The following is a 13,702-nucleotide window of genomic DNA, read 5'->3' as shown; positions in this document are numbered from 1 at the left end:
TTGGCCTAACTTGGCTCCAATTGGAATCAATGGAAATCTTACCAATGACTTCCATGGATGCAGTTAGCTTTCCAAGATCCAACTCTCTGTATTTTTGATGTCCTTGAAAGTGCTTAGCACTCTTTAGGCAGTATTGTGAGTAGGAAAATCAAAATGACAATATTGCAATCAGAGAGCTGCGGAGGCAGGTACTTGTTGACCTGGTTATTCTCCACTGTCGGATAGGGGCAGAACTATCCATTTTTAATCCCTCTGATGCGCATCAGTAGATGTTAACTAGAGCAGAAGGTGATAACGACAGAAACATGAACTTTATCTTTGTGAGGAGAAGGAGGAGGCAGCGTTGTGATGCATTGTTGCTGGGCCGCTATATTTCAATGCCTGGAGTCTATTCTCAGCTCTGTCAGTGACTCAGTGACCTGGGGTGAGTTTCTCTGTTTGTCAAATGGGTGTAATATTTATTCCTTCTCGGAGCAGAGCAAAGCAAGCAATTTAAGCTCCTCAGCTTCACATTTTTATTATCCGCAGCTGAAGCCCAGCTGGGCAAATGGCAGCTGGAATACCTTTTTTTAATTGAAATGAGCTGCACCAGACAGATTTTCATTAACATTCCTACATAACACTAAAATTGCTCTTTACATCTTAATCGCCCATTAAACTAATAGAGATCACGGGTTTCTTAATGATACAGTAGTTCAATAGACATTCCGTAAAATGTAGTTTTTTCCCCTCCATCCAAGTACAGCTGATAAATGTCCATTTCCATACATTGCAGTTACTGTTACACAATACATACTTCGGATCACTTAAAAATCCTTTTTGTATATGCTTGTCGAATAAGCACAGCATTTGCCATGTTTGCTCTTTAGCGCAGGGACTGTTTCCCTCTGTATTTGGAAAGTATCTATCTTACTGAGAGTAATGGAAATGTACAGATAATGTGGTTAATTCTTTCCACAAAGAGAAGCAAAGAATACACCATAAACTGTAGCATTATCAGGGAATAACTTATTATTTTATAGCATCCACAGGTGTGCTGGGTGCTTCCCAGAAGCCTCTGCCCCAAACGACCTCATGATCCACATTTCAAATGATCTGGTTACAGTAAAGGTTACAATGAATAGAACAGAGGTGCCACAAGGAAGGACAAAAGTCCTTGCAATACATGTCCCAGAGTTACTCAGTTGAAGTGTGTGCACCATCATGGTGGCTATGCAAAGTTTTAGTATTTCATACAGCTATACAATAAGGAAGATAGAGATATAAATTGGGAATATTGCTGACTGACTAGTTATCACCATTGCAGGAGTAGAGAACTCAGTGAAGAGAGAGGGACAGTTCACTAGACTAATCAAGGACAGACATTACATGTTGGGCACTATGTAAAAAAAGCATGAAGCTGCTTGTGGGAGAAATGAATGAATGTGATGTCAAGGCTGTGGACACAGACAGAGAGGAAGGGGGTGACAACGGAAATGAATAGGGTGGAAAAACAGGGAGGAGTGAAGTTGAAGACCTTGATGGCAAGGACAAGAATTTTAAATGGGGTATGGCAGAGGAGGAAAAAAGTGACTTGAACTGAGGCATGTTTGTTTCCCTAGTGAAAAGCTCAGAATTTGCGACTTCCAGTTGTCATTATCTCCTTTGGAGGTCCTAGCTTCCAGTAGCTGGTGTAGCCATATGTATTAGCTGCAGGCAGGATGCCTCACTAATATCACCTCTATGCAGTGCTGGGGAGATGTGCTCACCATCTCCGTTTCGCTTTGAAAAACTGCTTCTCGTAATGCTTTTCAACTTGGCTGGTGGAAAGAAAACTTTAGCAGCTGACAGTTAGGCATGAAGTAATGACTGGTGACTGATACATACAGAGGAAGTTACTTGTGGGGGACATACTGTAATGCAGTTTTCTTGAATATTCAATGCAAAAATAGAATGAGTGGGATTTTTAAAGGCTATTTTAAATATTTATAACACTATGCAGATAGTTCTATTTGATCATTTGAGATCCTTATCCTAGCAGCAAGCACTCCCTATAATGTGATGCAAAAGCCTATCATTGAAACACACAAGCTTACAACTCAGCCTGGCTCAGCCAATCAATCATGTCAAATAAACAGAAAAGATTCCATCAAATATCTAAAGAAACCAAGTTATTTCCCTTGCACTGACAATTCTGGCAGCACTGGCTGTTATCTTTGGACCCAAACATGAGGAACATGAGGAACCTATGGATGTGCCTCCCACAAGTCCAACCCTTCCTCCACAGGAAGGAAACAGACCAGGTTGTGGCTTGCTTTGCCCTTAGGGTAAAGTATGGTTGCCGAGCTATTCTCTCCAGGCCTATATGGTAGCCAGAAAGGCCTACAGGGATCTATTCCCAAATGTCCTGGCTAATGGGGTGCTGGCTGGCATGATGAGACTCATTTAGCCTGGCAATTGGGTAACTGGTCACTTTAATGAGTTACTTAATTGTCTATGTACTGTCCGATGGGTTCCTGGATAATGTCTGTAAACTGCCTATGTCTAACATACTTGCCAAACCACCCATACAATCTGAAGTGTTGACGTCTGTACAAGCAATGAAAAAACAACAAACAAGGATCTCTTGGTCCTGATGCCATTCCAGCTGAAGTTTTCAAACATGGAGATAATGTTCTCAGTGATAAGCTTTCTGAATTCTTCTCACATATCTGGCTTCAACAACAGAAAGATGCCAACATCATTACAGTCTATAAATGCAAAGGCTCAAAAAGTTACTGTGGTAATTATTGCGCCATCTCCTTTCTCTCCATGACTGATAAGATTCTTGGAAGGATCCTCTTGAACTGGCTCCAGGCCCAAATTATCAACAAAGTTCTGAGTCACAGTACATCTTTCACGCTCAGGAACTGAGAAGACGAGGAGAGAGAATGAACCAAAAGTGACAGATATTGGTCACATCACTTAACACATTACGGCAAGCTCTCTGATACTATGAGGCTGATATAAGGAATAGAATAAACTAGCGGTTCTCAAACTTGATTGTGCCGCAACCCCCTTCTGACAACAAAAATTACTAATGACCTGGACGGGGGCTGGAGCCCAAGCCCCACCATCCTGGGCAAGGGTGAGGCCAGAGCCAAAGCCCCTGCGCCAGCCCCGCTGCCCCAAAGCCCTTAAGCTTCAGCTTAAGCCCCAGGCTTCAGTGAGTCCCATGCTGGCCCTGCTGATCCCATTAAAGTGGGGTCAGGACCCACTTTGGGATCCCAATCCATAGTTTGAGAACCACTGGAATAAACCTATCAGAAGCGGATTCCTTCTATATTTACAGTGCTTGGAGTCATGGTTGTTTCAATTATTCTTCATCATTTTATATAGTACAATCACTAGGCAACACAGTGTGAACAGCATGATCCAATTCAGCCTCCTCTTCCTTTGCTATTTAAAATGTATCTCTCATGTTCATGAACATGATACCAACTGGTGTTTTTATAGAGCTCAGATAAATTTTAATGAACTGAGTGTCTCTCTCGTTCTCTTTCCCCCTGCCTCCAACCGCATAGCAGTTGATCTTCTCCTTAGTTTTCATGTGTGTAGAACATGAGCCACATCTTGTCTCTAAGTTAGAGACGGGCCATGTCGAAACTATGGATCTGAATAACCCGAGCTAGCTTAGGGGCAAGGATTTATGGTGTGGTTGTTTGCTCTTGTCTCTTTAATGGCTTGAACCAAACCCCCAAGAATGTTAGGGTGTAGCCACCGGTTTCCAGGCTCGCACTTGTTGGCTGGATGCAAACACAAAGCCATAATTAATTAGTGTTGTATTTTGACAATGTTGGATTCAATCATCTTTTCCTACGGACATGGGAAATGTTAGCTGCAGCATCCCCCATTTCCTCCGCTAGTGAGTCATAGCCAAAGAACAATAAATATAGGTTTGAAAGAGCAAGTTCACATCAAACCACTGTTTAGACGGTTATATTTCTGTTCATTTAACGTAGGCTTGGTTTGTAGAGTAACTAAATGATGCAGATACCTGTAGAACATTCAGGTAAGTGTTACTCCCCCACAAAAATTCCTAATTTTTAGCGTAAATGATTTTTTTTGTCCAAATATCTCGTACCAGAAGGGCACTATTTGCTGCTCATGTATTTAAAAAGTGTCCATCATCCAGTCAGGGAGCAGAAAAATACCACATTAATGTACATGACTGATAAATAAGAGAATAATCAAGGCTAACAGTTAATATAGCCCTCTTAGGCTAACCCTAGCCCTGCCCACTGGTCAATGAATACTGAAACGATACATTCAAGGACAAGAAGGATTGATTTGATAGTGCCAAGGGGAGCTGACGAGCCATGTGTACTGTTGGAATGAACAGTAATTCAAGCAGGTCTACATGTAACAGTCTCCCTTTGCCCTGCAAACTCTTCTGATTAACCTCAGGCCAAATGTGAATTTTTTTTGGACAGGAAGAATGATCCAGCAGCTAGGATGCCAGCCAAGGACTTTGGAACTCCAGGTTCACATCCATGCTCTTGCCACAGACTACCTGTGTGACCTTGGGCAGGTCACTTAGCCTCTATGTGCCTCAGTTCCTCATCTGTAAACTGAGACAATATCTCCCAGTCTTCAAATACGTTTTAAAGAAGATGGCAGTCAATTGTTCCCTGTGTCCATGTGATAAATAAAGTGGGAGAATAGCTCCCTTTGATGGGACATCCAGCCAGCCAGTTAGCTGTAAAATCCCTCTTGGTTACTGTTCTCTACCTGGGGGACTTTTTAACCCTTTACAGGTAAAGCAAGTAAAGAACAGCTACCAAGAGGGATTTTACAGCTAACTGGCTGGCTGGGTATCCGTCAAAGGGAGCTACCCCATCACTTTATTTATCACAGACCACTGAAGGTAGGACAAGAAGTAATGGGCTTAATCTGCAGCAATGGAAATTTAGGTTAGATATTAGAAAAAAAAAACATTCTAACTATAAGGATAGTTAAGCTCTGGAATTGGCTTCCAAGGGAGGTTGTGGAATTGGATCATTGGAGGTTTTTCAGAACAGGTTAGACAGACACCTGTCAGGGATGGTCTAAGTTTCGCTGGTCCTGTCTCAGCGCAGGGGCTGGACATGAAGACTTCTCAAGACCCTGTCCAGCTCTACATTTGTGGTTCTATTTCAGAATAGTTAAGTGCAGTTGTAAAGGGAAGGTGCTCCTTTTAAAGGCATGTACATCTAAATCTAAATAAATCATACTGTTAAACCATTAGGCTACCTCCTCACATGGTAGGTTATAAGGCAGATTTTTCCACTCTAAAATACATAAAGTACAGTAACCAGAGTGACAGCTTAGGGCTCACATTGCTATACAAATCTTCCATTTACTTAGCAGCAGCTGAGGGCCTCTCTGACGCAGCGTTCACCTGAACAGCCAGCTTTGGCTTTGTTTTAATTATTTTAATTGAATCCAACATTAAATAGCTGCATAAAAGACTTGTGTAATTTGATGGCAGCAGTTTGCTCTCTTTGCCAGTAACTACTTGGCTGCACCGCTGTTGTCAAGGTGAGACACTCCTGAGAGCAGCAGCCTCTCCTGCACTGTTGTCATTTTGTTCTGTGTTCAGGGAGGTGTGACACACCACGGCATGACTCAGAGAGACAGCAGATGTTTGTATTCACCCTTGCGATTACCGAATCTAACAGTGCTTGTTAGTGTGTGACAAGCTGGGATGAGTTCACCAGCTCACTCTGACCAATGAAATGTCCAAGGTTGCCTCCGAAACACCACTTTTATAGCACATCACTGCAGGATGTTGTTAGGATTCAGGCTTCTTCCATAGCTGCGCTGCATTCTGCAGCTGGCGTGCAGTGATATTTAGAAATGTTACAAGTAATGGTCATTTAATTCCCCCCAGAGATACAGGATTTCTGACACAAAGTCTGAGCTACGTTCTCATGTTACACTTTTTTGTTTTCAAAAACCAACGTCGCCAATTTTACCTCAGCTATTTCTCTTTGATTTTACCAGTCTGGTTTCCTTCTATTTTCTGAAGCTCTATATAATAATCTGTTTCCATTTCATGCAGTCACTCACTCATTTTCCTTGGTTGTGTTTTCAACATTAGTTAATTTGAAATAGACTTTTACTTTATTTTTTGCCTAAAAAGGATCTCTGTGAGGCTCCAAGATTTCCGCACCATTTTCACAGTGTCTTTGAACTAGGCAGGGATAATCAATTATTTTTTTGTCAAGGTTCAAAGTTCTTGGTCAAGGTACAGTCAAGGTCCAGACTTCAGAGAAAATAATACAAAAATATTAATAATGATAAATGTGGATAAATTGGAGAGAGTCCAGCGAAGGGCAACAAAAATGATTAGGGGTCTGGAACACATGACTTATGAGGAGAGGCTGAGGGAACTGGGATTGTTTAGTCTGCAGAAGAGAAGAATGAGGGGGGATTTGATAGCTGCTTTCAACTACCTGAGAGGTGGTTCCAGAGAGGATGGTTCTAGACTATTCTCAGTGGTAGAAGAGGACAGGACAAGGAGTAATGGTCTCAAGTTGCAGTGGGGGAGGTTTAGGTTGGATATTAGGAAAAACTTTTTCACTAGGAGGGTGGTAAAACACTGGAATGCGTTACCTAGGGAGGTGGTAGAATCTCCTTCCTTAGAAGTTTTTAAGGTTAGGCTTGACAAAGCCCTGGCTGGGATGATTTAATTGGGGATTGGTCCTGCTTTGATCAGGGGGTTGGACTAGATGACCTCCTGAGGTCCCTTCCAACCCTGATATTCTATGATTCTATGATAATAAGTAATTAAAAAGATTTCGGGCTCCATTCAAAAGCATCTGGCAGTCCGGATTTGGCCTCTGGTCCACCTATTGACTACCCAAGAACTAGATGGTAAACTCTTGGGTTGAGACGGTGCCTCCTTAAATGTTTGGACAGCACCAAGTGCAATGTCGACATGCAGCAATAAATAACAGCAAACCCAAACATAGCTGAAATGGAAGTGGGGAACACCAAACTTCTAAAGTTGAAGTCATTTAGACCCTAGCCAAGCCTTGCAGTGTCCAGGACAAGATTCAGATACAGGCCCCATCCTCTCATGGCCTCACTTCCTAGTCTATTTTATACATAGGCTGGAAAAGAACAAGGAAACACAAGGGAGCTTTTCTCCACTCCCCTTTTTCCTGATGTATCTGGATCTTTCTAGCCCCTTTGCCACGATTGTTTAGAATTTGAGTGCCTCACAATCCCCATATTACACTCGATGAACTGGTGCTGAAGCTAACTGACTGACCCCAAATCACATAGACAGTCTGTGGCAGAGCAGGGAATTGGATGTGGGTCCCTCAAGTCCCAGCCTAACACTAGCCACTGGACCATTCTTCCTCTCCTCTCGCGCTATATTTTCTAGCTTGTTCTCTACCTAACCCCATGCACTGTTCTAAATTGTCTCTGCTTCCCAATCCTGAGTGCACTTTTTCTTCATCGTTGTACCAGAAAAGTCAGGAGACCCAAAGGAAGGCAGGTGACATGTCTGGTTGAGCTAGGAGATAAAGCCAGCAAGGTTAATTCAATGCAGTTGGAACAGAGCCAGGATTTCGGGTCTCCCCTCTCTCTCATATTGCAGCTTTGAACACTGTCATGGGATTACCCAGACTGGTTCTGCAGTGCACAGAGGTCTAGAACCAGCCTCTAGAAATGGAAGAGACCGTATAGCCTGTCTCCATATTCCAGCAGGGCTGTTCTGACTGTAAATTGTCTATTGTTCTGTCTAGCCAAGAGCTAAATGATAGGGCTTCTGCTGCTCTTCTTTTGAGACTAGTCCACAGCTAAGCTGAGACTAGATAAATAGAGGGTGTTTAAACCCTGTCTATGCTGTTGGTTTAATATGCGTTCATTAAAATATTGTAGCTAACACATTTTTAAACACCTTTAGAAGTGTTATAGCTGGCTCGGCTCACCCAAGAGGGAGCCTAGTAAATTACCCCCCAGCTACCATACAGTGAAAGGTATTAGACGTGTGCACACTAGTGTTTTAAGATGTTAGCCATTTCTAAACAAACTATTTCCCTAATCTAGACTTTCGCTCAGCTCGCACTGAATAGCCCATGTGGTATTCAGCACTATTTCTTAATTTTATTAAAGCTAGCTTTTAATTAGTCCTTTTTATTATACGAAGGAATTTTGCTCGCCCTTTAGTGTTCACTCCATTTGTGACCTTCCTCTCACAGTTAGTTGATCAGCTACATTTCACAGAGTTAACTCTTAACTTTTCTATGGCTTGGACAAGGGAGAGGGACCAGCTGCACCCTCCAGTCACCAGACCTCAGCAGGATGCCTTGAAGTCATGCCCCGCCATGCAGCCCACGCTATATGGGCGAGGAATTCTAAGTGGTAGGTGGTCCCTTTCAGGCCCCAGCTGCTTGGGAGGAATGAGAGCAGCCGCTGCACAGAGAAAGGCTGAAACATAGTTGATAGGACATAATCCTGAATTCCTCCCTTCACTTCTAGCATTTACAGCTGAAGATCCAGATCTCTACCTCCAATCTATGGTTCAAGGAAAATAGATTTGGTCACAACTTGCTGCACCAAAATGGTGGAAAATTGGGGATGTCAAGTCACTGAAGACAAGACAGTTGATTTTATCAATTCTCAGTTTTATTTAACAAGTTCTTAAACAGGCCTGCAGTCTTGTCCCCTCAGCTCAGCGTCATTTTTAACATGTTTGGATTGGATAGGCTGAAATTAGATCCCGAAGAAGCAATTCAGTTGGAAAACATGTTCCAGCATTAAGAGAAGATGTAAAAGAATAATAGGACTAATTCGTAGACAGGGGACTGGATTACTGTGTTCTTGTGTTTTATTTAACGAATTGCAAGCTTTTCATCCTACAGCATGTGTGCACCTTCTTAAGTTTGAGGAATAAATATGCTGACAAAGTGATTTAGATACTCTAAAATACACTGTGTGTTTCATTTAATAGATACTTGATTTTTGTTTGTTTCCCCTCCCATTCGGTTGAAGAAAAAAATCACAACCCTCTTGGTTAAAACAAAATAAAAACAGAAAACAGGCAAAATTAAAAATGATAAAATAAATAAATACAAATAAAATGAAATGAATTAACAATAAGAATAGCCTATAAGTTAAGAAAAATTAACATTTGAAAAAAGGCACAGTAAAATAAATAAATAAATAGACAAGTGTTATCAATATAAATAGAAAGAAGACAAGATGTAATACACAGGCAAGCGGTAAACATAACTAAATATTTGTCAAAACAATGCCCCTGCCCAAAAAAATACAGTGTTGGCCTTTATTTAAATACCGTGTATAAGAATAAAAACAGTGGCCTTTGATAGAACAAAACCAACAGAATAAGGAGCAGTTGGCAATCGTATATATTAAGTTTAAAAAACTGAAGCTAAACAAACCTCTCTTGTGCTTCATCTGGTTTTTGCCTGTCTTTCTACATGGCAAGTTCTTCAGTGCGGGAATTATACGTCGGTACGGTGCCTAGCACATTTTCTATGCTACTGTGTTTTAAAATCATCTTTTCTTGTACAGAAGTTTCTCCACAACTCCCAAATAATTCTAGGTCTCTCTTCTCAGTTTTGACAAAATCCTTTTGGTAAAAAGGTGCCCCATATATAACACCATTAACTAGCTGGGGTTATACCAGAGTACGTGTATGTGTGTGTGCGTGCATATACACACACCTACACATATACACAAGATATTTGTTTTTACTTTGAAGGCCCTTTATAACGTATCCCCACCCTAGTTCCCTCATTCACATTCACTACTGAGATGCTGACTCCCCCTCCAATGGGCCCATCATGCCAGCCTCCATCGCTCAGTGAAATTTTCAAACAAGCACCACTGTGGTTTCTGCCATGCTATCCCTTACCCTTGGGAGTAGCTCCCCATAATCCATCTGCAAAGTTGCCTCGTTGTTGTCCTTCAGATCCATCCTTAACATTCTCCTTTGCTGGGATACCTACAAAACAACTTGACAATAGTTCAGCCACTGGTGTGCAGGATCTCTGCCAACAATGCTGACCAATACAGTCTCATTGTTTCCTTGTACTCGCCCCTAAGTCTGTAGCCCTCTGTTGTCTCTTCTCCTATACTTGAATTGTAAGTTCTTTGGGGAAGGGATTGTCTTTTCTTCTGTGTTTGTACAGCACCTAGCACAATGGGGTCTGGGTATTACAATAATACAAATAGATATTATTAACAATAATATAGAAAGGAAGAATCACCTTCCTGTCTTGTGACACAGTGTCTCAGCATACGCAGTCCCAAACTGTGCTGGTCTAATTTCACATTCTAAACTCATGTCTAATTTGCTGTCCACAGTCACTCCTAAGTCTCTTTCAGATTTACTACTTTCCAAGTTTCTTTCTCCTATTGAATCTCAGTGTTTTGGATTATTTTCCCCCCGGCTGTATGAACTCATATTTTTCCTGTATATGAGAGGATATCAGGCGTTAAGAGCCTGCATGGATATATATGGCTCTTTACTGATTCCATCACAGCAGGTAGCTCTTAGCAGTCCCAAATTGGGAGTATAAACAATGTCTGCATGTATCTGAGTCAGAGGGATGGGGGAGAGGGGAGACAAGGTCTTGCAGGGAAAAGCCCCAGAAGCAGGAAGCTCAGGCTAAGAATTGTGATATTTTGTTCTTAAAGGAAGAGAGTGGTGTGTGTGTTATGGACACTGAGAGTAGGGTCTCTGTATTAGAGATCTGTCCTCACTGGTCTACAGCAATCGTCCAAATTTAGTATCATGAGCAAATTTAATTAACATGCTCTTTACTTTCTTTTCTGGATCACTAAGGAAGATATTTGAAAAGATCCTGATGTCACAGGATCTAGCTAGACACCTTGCTAGTGATTGTAACCTTTCGCCTGTGGCCAGTCAGCCAATTTTCACTCCATGCAGTGCTGTCCATTTCCAAGTAGACGAGGATTTATTTGAGTGTGGAATATTTTGTGGGACAGTATGAAATAATTCCAAAAGTACATTGACTGATTTCCCTTCATCCGCTAACTTTGCAATGCTAATCAAAAAAGCAATCGAGTTGGTCAGGCAAGGTCTGCTCCTTATGCAGACTATTTCTCATGGCTCCCTTACTCCTTAGGTTAGAAGGTTTAAGGACTTTACTTCTCTCAATACTTAATTGGGAAAGAAGTTACTTATGATATGGTAGCAACACTCCACTCTGTCTCTAGCTGCAACACTGTCAAAATTGTAAGATCCATGCTCAGACTCAAGACACCTGTTATACCTATCCGCCTGTTGGCAGCCCTTGTATTATCAGGATGGGGAATCGAGCTAAAGTCCATTACCAAAGCATTCAGTGCAATTGAGTATGTTTTCTGTAGAAATGCACCTTCTTACTGCTATAGGAAATAATTCAGATATTAATAAGCCTCTTGTAAGAACTGTAATCTTAAAGTTCTCCTTTTAAAAAACCAAATATTTCTACACTAAGGTCTGGGAACATCTCTAATTAAATATTGTATTCAAGACATTAACATAAAAAAAAGATCACCCTGTTCAGAAAAGATTAGTAAGATATCTGTGTTGACTTTTAAGCTCATGTTGTAAAGCTCTTGAACTATTCTTACTGGCATCCGAACATCTTTCAGCCATATGCCAATCACCCAGTTAAAATAAGACTTTTTATAATGTGGAATAAAAACGAAGTAGCATTTCAGTACAAGCATATAAAATTGCTGTGAAAGATTAAATGATTATCGCTATTAAAATATACCAAGTTGGCAGCACTCCTAGACTCTATGACAACGTGCAATGTAATTGATATATAGTAGACTTATGAAAAATGATCGGAATAGCCATTTCACCTTAGATGTATATACTGTTTTCATATAAATAAGATGCCCCAAATTGGTACCAGCTCTGCCTTTACATACATTTACTTACACAGACTTTTAAAATCAAGATCAGAGGGACACACTGCATATATAAAGGCAGGGAAGCCTGAATTTGTTTTGTGACATTTGAAGGCCATGTAAAGTAATACGTTTCTGACTGTAGAACTCAGAATATTTGATTAGGAAAATACTGCTCGTTTGGCGTCCTTCAGCGGAATTCCAGACTGAAATCTAGCCAAGGCTATTTCTGAACTTGAAAGGATTTAAAATGTTGTTCAGCAAAACTAATTCAGTTTAATTAAACGTATCCATATTTTATAGACAAAACAAAGCTAAGATGCTGTGCAAAGCTTATGAGATGGCACCTAGCCAAAAGATTCCACTCCTGGGTAAATGTGATATCAGATAGTCTAGTGTAACGTAAGTGCTTATTTTCCAAGACTAAATCTGATGAAGAGCCTCTTTGCCGAAGACAGATAATAGGCAATGCTCTAGGTATGCATGGAATTCAGCAACTTTTCTACAGCTGCACTCTGATTTAATCAGGGCAATATATTCAGTCACTCAGCCTGATAAGAATCTGTTTTCTGCATTAAGCTTTTTTAATTGCATGTTGTGAACATCCAGCATTTACCTTTAAATTTTGGCAAGAGCCTTACTTTTTTTAAAAAATGTTCACGTTGGGCAAGTCAAAGCTTTGTGTGAAAGCAACTTCTGTACTTTATGAGACTGAATATATTCAAACTGGCCTGACATTTTATTAGCGTTTCTAAAAGGAAAACTGAAACACGTCTTCTGAGAGCAATTAATTCACCGAATTGCGATGAGTTGCAAACACCAATGAGGACAGATAAATAATACCAGGAGATCTAGAGAGCAGAAGAAATGTGGGCAGAAAGATGACAGGTTTTTCTATTAAAATTTGCTGTCAATTTGAACTTTAGTTCCCTTGAAAGTGAGAAACCCTAAGGACCAGCTAGATCAAGAAATGTGCAGTCCAGTTGGGGTTCAAGGTTCAACTAAGCTCTGCCTAACACCCCTACTGTAGCAATCATGAGAGGTAAACATCTACCATGCCAAACTTAGTGATGCAGACAAATAACCATGAGGAATTGACATTTTTCTCTTGTGCCTTATACCAAATTTCATCACGATTTCAGGAATATGGGAAACTACAGAGTCAATTGCACTATATTAAGATGTTGCTCTGGTTTTTGTATTCAGAATTCAATGGGCTGTACCACAATCCTTTTTTTGTTTGTTTGTTTTGTTTTGCCTTCTGTCCTAGGCAGACACAACATGTGTCCTTATGAGTCTGAGCTCTGTGGGAGGACACAGCATTGCAAATACCCGAGTAGAGCTGTGCCACTTGCCTGGGAACATATTTGCTACTGCTCCAAAAAAGGAGCAAAGCCACCCATTCCCCTGAGCACATGCTGCAGACCACAGCTGTGCAGGATGGCCTAGCCAGCCTGACCACACTTTCTAAGGGCCACGGAGCTCTGTTAGGAGCAGGAATCACTTGTGCAGGGTAGGGGAAGTGAGGAAGGAGTGTTGAGGTTAAGGCACCAATCTGAGACTTGGAAGATGCAGGTTCAATTCCTGCTTGTCAAAGACTTTTGCTGCAACCTTCAGTGAGTCTTTTAACTGCTGTATACCTCAGTTCCCCATCTGCAAAATGAGGATTTTAATTTCTTCGACAATACGGTGAAGACAAATTCATTAATGTTTGGAGGGTGCTCACATACTACGATGCCATGGGCCATATCAGCAACTATGAAAGGTGGAGGACATCTGCCCCCTGAGTAGCACAAGG

Source organism: Caretta caretta, chromosome 1, assembly GCF_965140235.1.
Source record: "Caretta caretta isolate rCarCar2 chromosome 1, rCarCar1.hap1, whole genome shotgun sequence".
Taxonomy (NCBI): Eukaryota; Metazoa; Chordata; order Testudines; family Cheloniidae; genus Caretta; species Caretta caretta.
The sequence above is the reverse complement of the archived record's forward strand: the minus strand, read 5'-3'. Positions refer to the sequence as shown.